This window comes from Schistocerca americana, chromosome 1, assembly GCF_021461395.2.
Source record: "Schistocerca americana isolate TAMUIC-IGC-003095 chromosome 1, iqSchAmer2.1, whole genome shotgun sequence".
Lineage (NCBI taxonomy): Eukaryota > Metazoa > Arthropoda > Insecta > Orthoptera > Acrididae > Schistocerca > Schistocerca americana.
The window spans coordinates 1,074,370,813-1,074,380,024 of record NC_060119.1 but is presented as its reverse complement, the minus strand read 5'-3'; the positions used below and the strand labels follow the sequence as shown (position 1 = coordinate 1,074,380,024).

General features: G+C 43.6%; 1 pseudogene; it reads left to right on the top strand.

Annotated features, from left to right (window-relative positions):
- The first annotated feature begins 6,517 nt into the window (after positions 1 to 6,517).
- LOC124557702 lies at positions 6,518 to 6,635 on the top strand (annotated as a pseudogene).
- The last annotated feature ends 2,577 nt before the right edge of the window (positions 6,636 to 9,212 follow it).

The window sequence follows — 9,212 nt, the reverse complement described above, 5'->3', positions numbered from 1 at the left end:
ACGATAGTGCGGTAGCTCGTGGTCGTGCGGTAGCGTTCTCGCTTCCCACGCCCGGGTTCCCGGGCTCGATTCCCGGCGGGGTCAGAGATTTTCTCTGCCTCTTGATGACTGGGTGTTGTGTGATGTCCTTAGGTTAGTTAGGTTTAAGTAGTTCTAAGTTCTAGGGGACTGATGACCATAGATGTTAACTCCCATAGTGCTCAGAGCCATTTGAACCATTTGATAGTGCGGTGCCGTATACCGAAGGCCTTTCGGACGATTAAGGAATACGGCATGGGGTGTAACCGTCTACGGCGCTCTGGAACTGAGTTCCACAAGATCTCTGTTCGCACAGTCCACGTTTACAGAGAAGATTATCGTCAGTTACAGATGCCCCAACCGCAAGTTGTAGTCAGTCAACAGTTCATTTAAACGTCTTAGAGCATTACACCCAATCCTTGAGGATCAGAAAAACAAATCCCCCGCCTGTAAGAACTAGCTAAAAGCACGAGTAACTGGTGAACTACATTTAAAGCGCAGCTGTAACCACTATGCAACTTTCGATCTTTCTAGTTTCTAAAGTACTTCGAGAACTGAAAATGTTTCAATAACTCAGCCTTGGCCAAAATAAAATCTATTTTGTCTTTAGAGCCCAAACTAAATCTGCTTCTCAAACATGGAGACAGCTGAACACGTACTGGGGAAAAAAAGTTGCCGTGTTCGGAAGAAACAATATTCACGGAGATCCAGTTCAAGGAGGAGGTGCCTAAACGTCATCAGATCGTATCGCCAGGAGTCGGAGACGATCTACGATCTACCATACACACACAGACAATACAAATAATTTCTTTTGCAAGGATTATTATTGCTTTGTCACTGTGCCGCACTTCATTAATCATATGATTTATAAACTGCCACCTTTGATTAACGGATCATAGATGCATCGAACGAAAGAATTCAGAGTACAACATTTGAAGCCCCACCATTAACATACGAACTTATGTATTTTATTCTCTGCGTGATGAGTGCCTCACGAAAGATATTTAACGCTAGAAAGAGAAATTGCAGTACAAGCTACAAGGTTTCTGTAAATCAGTGCTCTAGTGCTAACCCGGAACCCTGGACAAGATACCCTAACAGACTTACAGGTTGCCTATCTAACAGTGTCCAGGGGCAACGAAAATTCGATTTCCGATATTTCGCGTAATTAATGACAGAATTTAAAAATTGAAAATGCTGTCATAACCCATTCATTAAAATGTATAATATTATATTAAAAGTTTAGCACAATACGACAATTATTATAGTTAGAAACACTGTGTTTGTCTCGCGGTGTGGCCGCGTGGTTTGAGACACCATGTCACATGGATTGCGCGGCCTCTCTCGCCGGAGGTTCGAGTCCTCCGTCGAGTATGGGTTGTGTGTGTCGTTCTTAGTATAGGTTAGTTGAAGTAGTTTGTAAGAATAGGGACCGATGACCTCAGCAGTTTGATCCCTTAGGAATTCACATACGTTTGAACATTTTTTTCTCTCGAGGTAACGTAACAGACGAAATGCGAATGTCTGGTCTTTGTTCATCCAGAATTTGAAAATACGAGCACTTAGCTACTTCCAAGAAACTTTACACATAATTTCAAATATTTTCGTGACTGCTTCTCGCTTACACACGCACCCTTTCCCATACACCCCCTCCCTCTCCCCCCCTCCCCCTCTCCCCCCCCCCCCCCTGCAGATAAAATGATGTAAGGAAAATTTTTTATCGTTTACATATCCGCTGTTCATGCAGTAAAATTGCAGCTTCAGGCACGACGTTTCAATTTATTACTTCTTTACTACCAGCTCTATTCGCAACCCAACTCTATTCGCAACACAGTTCGCAGACAGTATCCACATATTCCACTGAATATATCTGGAAAATTATGCCATCGTACAACGAATATAAAGGTATAAACACTCAGATGCGTAAAAACCTAGCTTTTGCTTAAAACGGCGCGCAGTAAAACCTGAAAATCACAGATGACATTTTAATTTATTACTTCTTTACTGCTAATTCTGTACGTAAGACACTTTGCAGATATATCCACACGCATCACTGAAGGCACCAGCAAGAATATACCACTGTATGACACACAGTACAAGAGACTTGCCCTCACAAACATTTTTTAGGCGTGAAAAACTAATTTTTCCTTAAAACGCAGCGCAAGTTATCCAGTTTATGTTCATCCAGTGTTTCATAATGAGAGTAGTCAGTGTATTCTAACAAACTTTGAGCACGATTTGAAACCTTCCCTAACATTTTTCTCTCTTACATACTTAAGTCAAATATTTAACACATTCACTCATTTTTAATCAGACGTTTCTAGCTGTTTTATACGTGTGAATTCGATATTTTAAAATATGGGGAGTTTACTGGTTACCGCCAAGGTGCTGTTGCGGCCATTATCGATCAACCACCGAAACATTGTTCGGCTTGGCAGTGTAGTGTACAAGTTTCAGTTGACAAACTTTAAGAACTGGAATTTTATTCCTCATCCTCTCGGCCCCTGACGTGGTCATTACTAAAATCAAAAGTAGGCGAAACTTTTTCGTCTTCCGAGACATAGTTTATTGTAAGATTTGGCGTGTTTTTCATTTTTAGCGTTATTTTTAATGACACATGCAACGGATCTCAATAATATTGTGATACGTATGTTTCGTGATCGTGGGAGTTCACACAACTTTTTACCTGTCCGAATCTACTGATGATCGTCTAACAAAGAAGTGAGTTCCAATATGAATAAAATGTCTTGTAATCATGGCTTTTTCATTCCAGAACACGTAAAATAAACATTCCTATGCCAAAGGTCCGACGTTCAGTTGCCCGCATCTCGTGGTCGTGCGGTAGCGTTCTCGCTTCCCACGCCCGGGTTCCCGGGTTCGATTCCCGGCGGGGTCAGGGATTTTCTCTGCCCCGTGATGGCTGGGTGTTGTGTGCTGTCCTTAGGTTAGTTAGGTTTAAGTAGTTCTAAGTTCTAGGGGACTGATGACCATAGATGTTAAGTCCCATAGTGCTCAGAACCATTTGAACGATCAGTAAACTTTCATATCCTATAGGTACTCGATTTTCTTTCCTTTTTAAAGATAAACGGGCAGTTTTCGCTAACAACAGGATGAGCACTTTAAGATAACATATTCTATAACGTCTCTATTAGCCAGGAAACTTTGAATACCAGTACATCTCTCGTAAAGTTCGTAAACACTGAATGTGTAAACTTCGGGTGCAGAGCTCTCGGGGAAAGTACGCCACGAAAATGCACAGGACTGCTGTAGTGTCACATCAGATCCAAAATATTCATCCTTACTAATCCACTAAAACCACTGTGCACCAAAAGTTCAATATATTCTAGTTACTTCGACACTGTTGATATTTCCAAGAGGAAATGGACCTGAGCCAAAGACTGGAACAGTTTCTTGTGCAGCAGCAAATCCTATGAAGCGCTTCGTAAATAAAAATTTAAAGTTTTGTCCCTGATTTCATGGTGGTTACTTTTTTAATTTGTATTGCTCACTGTTGAGCCAAAACGATGCCACCTGCTAAATAGTGTTGGTCGACATTTGCAGCGCAATACAGCAGCGCTTATGTGTGGCACGGATCGACAAGTCCTTGGTACGTCCCGGAGGTATGGGGCGCCACACGTCTGCTCACACAATTCCCATAAATTACGGGTCGCTGGTTTGTGGGCGTGGAGCAGGCGCCCGACAGTGTCTCAGACGTATCCCATCAGGTTAAAATCGAGGAAATTTATTACTCAAGACACAAAAGTGAGTTCAGTATCACTGTAGCACGATTCTGGCCTTGGGACAGGGGCAGTTATCCTCTCGTAAGATGCCATCACTGTCGGGAAAGAGATCGAGCTAAGAAATGCAGATGGTTCGCAATAATGTTCACCTAGTCCACAGCTGTCATGGGGGCCTGCGATTACTAATGCGAATGTCATAGAAGCCTAGGTGACTTCCCTGTAGCGTAATACTGCCCGCGGCGGCTTTCGTCCCTGGCGTGGTACTTGTTTCGAGGAGCGGCGGTAAGCCTGGACGACGGCGTATCTGGACACGACCGTAGACCTTGTGATGTAAGGTACGTGATTCATCCGTCCTAGCGACAAGTTTCCTTTGATCCATGGTCCAATATCGACGATTCCGTTCCCATTGGAGACGTAATAGGCGATGTCGTTGGATCCACGTGAGAACAAGTGCGGGTCGTCTGCTGTTTAACAATGTGCGCCGAACGGTATGCTCCGAGATACTGGTGACTGCACCAGCAGCGTCACATCTGCCACAGATCGCCGCCTACCCTGATTTTCGTGACGAACAAGCCTTTGGGCTCCACGTTCTGTGACGAGGCGTTTACGTCCAACACCTTGTCACCTCTCTTGGTTTCATCGTACTTCAACCATTTCCAACAGATGCTCGCGGCAACAGCATGCCGACAGCCGACCAGCTTCGCCGTTTCCTAGATGATCGTGTCTAGACGCCGGTTGATACGAATCAACAGAATATACAGGGTGATTATAATTAAAGTTAAACTTTCAAAGTGCTGTAGAAATAACACCACTGGTCAGAATGACGTCAAATTGGAAAGGAATATTATAGGAGAAGGGGGAAAATGTATGGAAGAAGAAAAAAAATAGTGCGAAAATTGATCAATAGATGGCGTTGCATGTGTTAGAATATGTAAATGAACACACCTGTCATGCGCACTATCCATTGAAGTTGGTATAAACACGCTGGGTACACGGCTTTTACTCGATCGTCGTTAGTGTTTTGTGCAATAATGTTTTTCGTCGTTACTGTGCGTGAGTTCTCATCGGTGTGTTCCTTCGTTCGGTGGACAACTGACTGCCTTCGTTTGTGTTCTCTGTCGACCTTGCTTATGTGTCATGTGTCTTCCACCGAACGCCTCCATCAGATTCTTATGTATTCCAACTGTTTTTAACATTCATATCTATCTGTTTTTATGTCTTCCTATACGATTTCTGTTATTCTATATGCCGAAGAGCGGCATCTGTAAGCCACTTTTCCTCCTTTCGCGTCTGCGACGTTCGCCATGACTGTCTCAATGCAGGATCGCGCTCTGCTTGTAAAGCTGTATTACAAGAACGATGACTGTGCACACGTCGCTCTGCAGAAGTTCCGGACACTGAAGGGTTTGAAAAAAGGCGTTGGTGCGCAATCTTGTAGAGGAAGGAAAGGAATTGATTAGATGTCAGTGGAAGCAGTGGGCAGAGGAGTGCAGCAGGAGACGAGTGGTGGTGTGCAAACGTGTAGTGCACGGAGAATTGCCCGAACATTGGACGTACCCGCGAGCTCGGCGCTTAAAATCCTACGAAACATCCTTCTTTACTATCTATTCAGAATTACCCATGTGCACAAGTTGCTTCCTGTTGACCTGTCAGAAAAAGAGACCTTTGCTTTAGAATTTCTTGCTCGCATGGAAATGGACAATGATTGGCCTTGGAAGATTTTGTAGATAGACGAAGCCTACTTCATCTGACAGGATATTCAGCATACAAAATCGTCGAATATGGTCAACGGAAAAGCCACACGCAAATCAACCAATACCACTTTATCCTGAAAAGGTGCGGGTTTACGGCATCATTTATCATAGGGTCATATTTTTTCGAAGATACAGGTGCTTCCGGACCTATTATCTGTACCGTCACTTGTAAGCGCTGTGAGTGTCTTTTGCGCAACCACGTCATTCGAGCTCTCCAACGGCGTGGATGTGTGAATGGGATCATTTTTATGTAAGGCGGCGCACCTCCGCACATTGCAAACCCAGTCAAGCAGCTGCTGCAGCACCATTTCGGAAATGCTAGAGTAATCACTTCTGGCTGTGGGGCTACCTGAAAGATATTGCTTGAGTGTCCCGATTGCAAATTTAGCTGCATTGAAGGTACACATTGCGAAACACATTCTAAACGTGACCCCGGAAACACTTTGATCAGTTGTGGAATATGATGTTTCTCGATATCAGCTTGTTGCATGAAACGGTGAACAACATGTTAAACATGTTTTGCGCCAGTCACACGGAAATTAATAATTCAATTTGATATTGATTAATGGTTTTTATGTGGTTTTTGGCCTCAGGACAATTAAAAACTGATGTAATTGATGCGTTTTATGCGGTTTTTGGTCACAGGGCAATTGAAAACCGATTTTTCCCATCCGATGTGATATGACCTTGCCGTTAGTTACATAACTAACAGTATCGCACCTGTACACCCATGCACACTGAGTAGTACAGTTTGTTTAACGTCAAACGTACACCTTAGGCGTTGTTATACGATTCATTTGTCATTTGTAGTCGACCACTATTAAGTGGTGTACTTACAGCACCACCTATTGCTACATTTTGTAACTATTTATTTTTCTTATGCCATACGTTTTCCCCCTTCTTCGATGATATTCCGTTGCAATTTGACGTCATTCTGACAAATGGTGTTATTTCTGCAGCGATTTGAAAGTTTAACTTCAATTATAATCACCCTGTGTTCTCCTTGGCAACGGCCTTGCCGCAGTGGATACACCGGTTCCCGTCAGATCACCGAAGTTAAGCGCTGTCGGGGGTGGCCGGTACTTGGATGGGCGACCATCCGAGCCGCCACGTGCTGTTGCCATTTTTCGGGGTGCACTCAGCCTCGTGATGCAAATTGAGGAGCTACTCGACCAAATAGTAGCGGCTCCGGTCAAAGAAAACCATCGCAACGACCGGGAGAGCGGTGTGCTGACCACACGCCCCATGGCGGTCGGATGGTCCCGATGGGCCACCTGTGGCCTGAAGACGGAGTGCTTTTGCACTTTCCTTACTGGGTCACGAGCCCGCAAGGCTACCAGTTGCTGTTTACTCTCGCTGTCGGCAGTGATATATGTTTTGGTTTATCAGCGTAAACCATGTTTCTATTTTGAAATGAGCCCATTGATCTGCTCTCTAAGTTATTTGAACCAACTTTAATATAGATAAGTAGAAATTGATATCTCATATGCAAGTAAACGCGTCCGTGTTGTGCTTGATGGTAGATCCAACGTGCGCAACAAACGTGACTCATTTTAAGATGTGCGGCACCTGTATCTCAGTGCCAGGGAGCGCTGTTCACGAGGTACTGCACTTCTGTCCTGTGTGAGCGAGTTCCGCTGGCAGGGACTGCAACGGCCGTGTTTAAATGGCCGCTCATTCTGTTCCCCGCCACGGACGGTTGGTCCGCTTCCTGCTCCCGCAGGTGCGCGGACGCTCTTCCTTTTCGAATGCGGTGTCACCTGCCTTGTGGGTGCGTTGAATGAACTAGTGGTGTTTCGCCAGCCCTTCTGTTTTATACTCCTGCTTTGGCAAAATTATTCTGCGGGAAGCAGTACGTTTTGTACTGATATGCACTACGATAACAGAATGCAGTTTAGACGAAAATGCTGCTAAAGTGCGGTAGTTCCTATCAACCTGTGTTTTCGCTGCAAAACCCACCTGTTCGCTGCAGTAGACGGAATGATTTTCAAACTAGGCCAGTCATGCAAGAAAATTCGCACAATTGCATACAGCTGTGGCAAAACAATTCATAGTTCCATATGAAAAAACGTGCCTGTCCAATTTCTTCTTTTCAGTTCGCCATGACTGTGCACCTCAAGTCACCATACTCCACAGACCTCGCATCATGTGACTTGTCCTTGTTTTTTAAATAAAAATTAAAATTGAATTGAAAAGATACCATTTCTATACCATCGATGACTTAAGGAATATTTTTCACAGACACAAGAGGACATTGCAAATTTATGTTTCGAAAACCACATGGCAAAGTGGAAAAACCGTTGAGACAAGTCTGTGTGTAAAGAAGGCAAGTAACTTGAATGACACAAGGAGTAAATATCGGTAAGTTGAGTAAGAATATTATTTTTGTAAAAAAATCATTTACTAAACAAATTTAGAATGACAAAGACAACACTTTAGTTTAACTGTGTAGGTTTCGGCGACCAGAGTCAGCTGACATAAAAGTTTTCTGAGTATTTTACTGCGTCGTACTGCGAAACACTCTTCTGGAGAAACCAACGTTTCGGCCCGTGTCCTTCTTCTGGGTCTACTATACCATACTCAGAAAACTTTTATGTCAACTAACTCCTTAGTTCGTCCGCATTAAGTACCTGCCCACTCGTTAAACTGAGATAAAAGTGCACTTAACTGATGTACATAATCAAGTGTAAGATATAGAAACACATAAATCACGTGTGGAACAAATATAAAGCTCAAATGGTTCAAATGGCTCTGAGCACTATGGGACTCAACTGCTGAGGTCATAAGTCCCCTAGAACTTAGAACTACTTAAACCTAACTAACCTAAGGACAACACACACATCCATGCCCGAGGCAGGATTCGAACCTGCGACGTAGCGGTCGCGCGGTTCCAGACTGTAGCGCCAGAACCGCTCGGCCACCAGCGGCCGGCAAATATAAAGCCCCTCCCACTTTACGGGCTCGGAGACTTCAACGCTTAGGTGGAAAACGAACTTTGACCAATGGCATAACTTTTCTGGGAACCTGGGTACAGTCTTCGAAGTATACAATTGCTAATGAGTTCAAATGGATTATTTAATGTTATTTTAATGTTCGGGTGGAAATTCGAGACGACGAATGTTTCCTGTTGTGCTGTAACCAACCAGTACGCAACTGAACATAACAGCCGAAACCAATCATGATTAGCTGAATCAGTTCACAACTGTTACAGGAACAAATAATGTTTGCAACTGTTACAGGCATGTGTAATGCTTTAACATTTCTTTTCGGACAAAGTGTCAACAACATTCATTCTACGTGAGATACATCACTGCGCTATCCAGAAAATCCACAGGAAGACATTTGTCAGTGCAGTAATCCATCGACCTTTCATGAAAATCCGTCAGATCCTTTAACCCGTGATGGTCTATCTCGGCCATCCGACTGCCATTATGGCCAACTGACCATCGTGTGACATGTTTATTGCTTGGTGGACTTTCAAAAATTTTGTGTAGAGGTTTCACACGCTTTAACAAAAAAACGCTTGTCGTCAGTGAACCAGTGAGTCGCGTCGACGATTCCTATCCAAAATTCTTACTTGTAATTTGAAACCAGTGCCTTTATATCAACATAAAATATTACCTTAGGGGTACACTCCAACAAAAAATCTACGCCTCATAAAAACAGTTCTGTGGCCATTCAGATAAGACGATTCTACGCG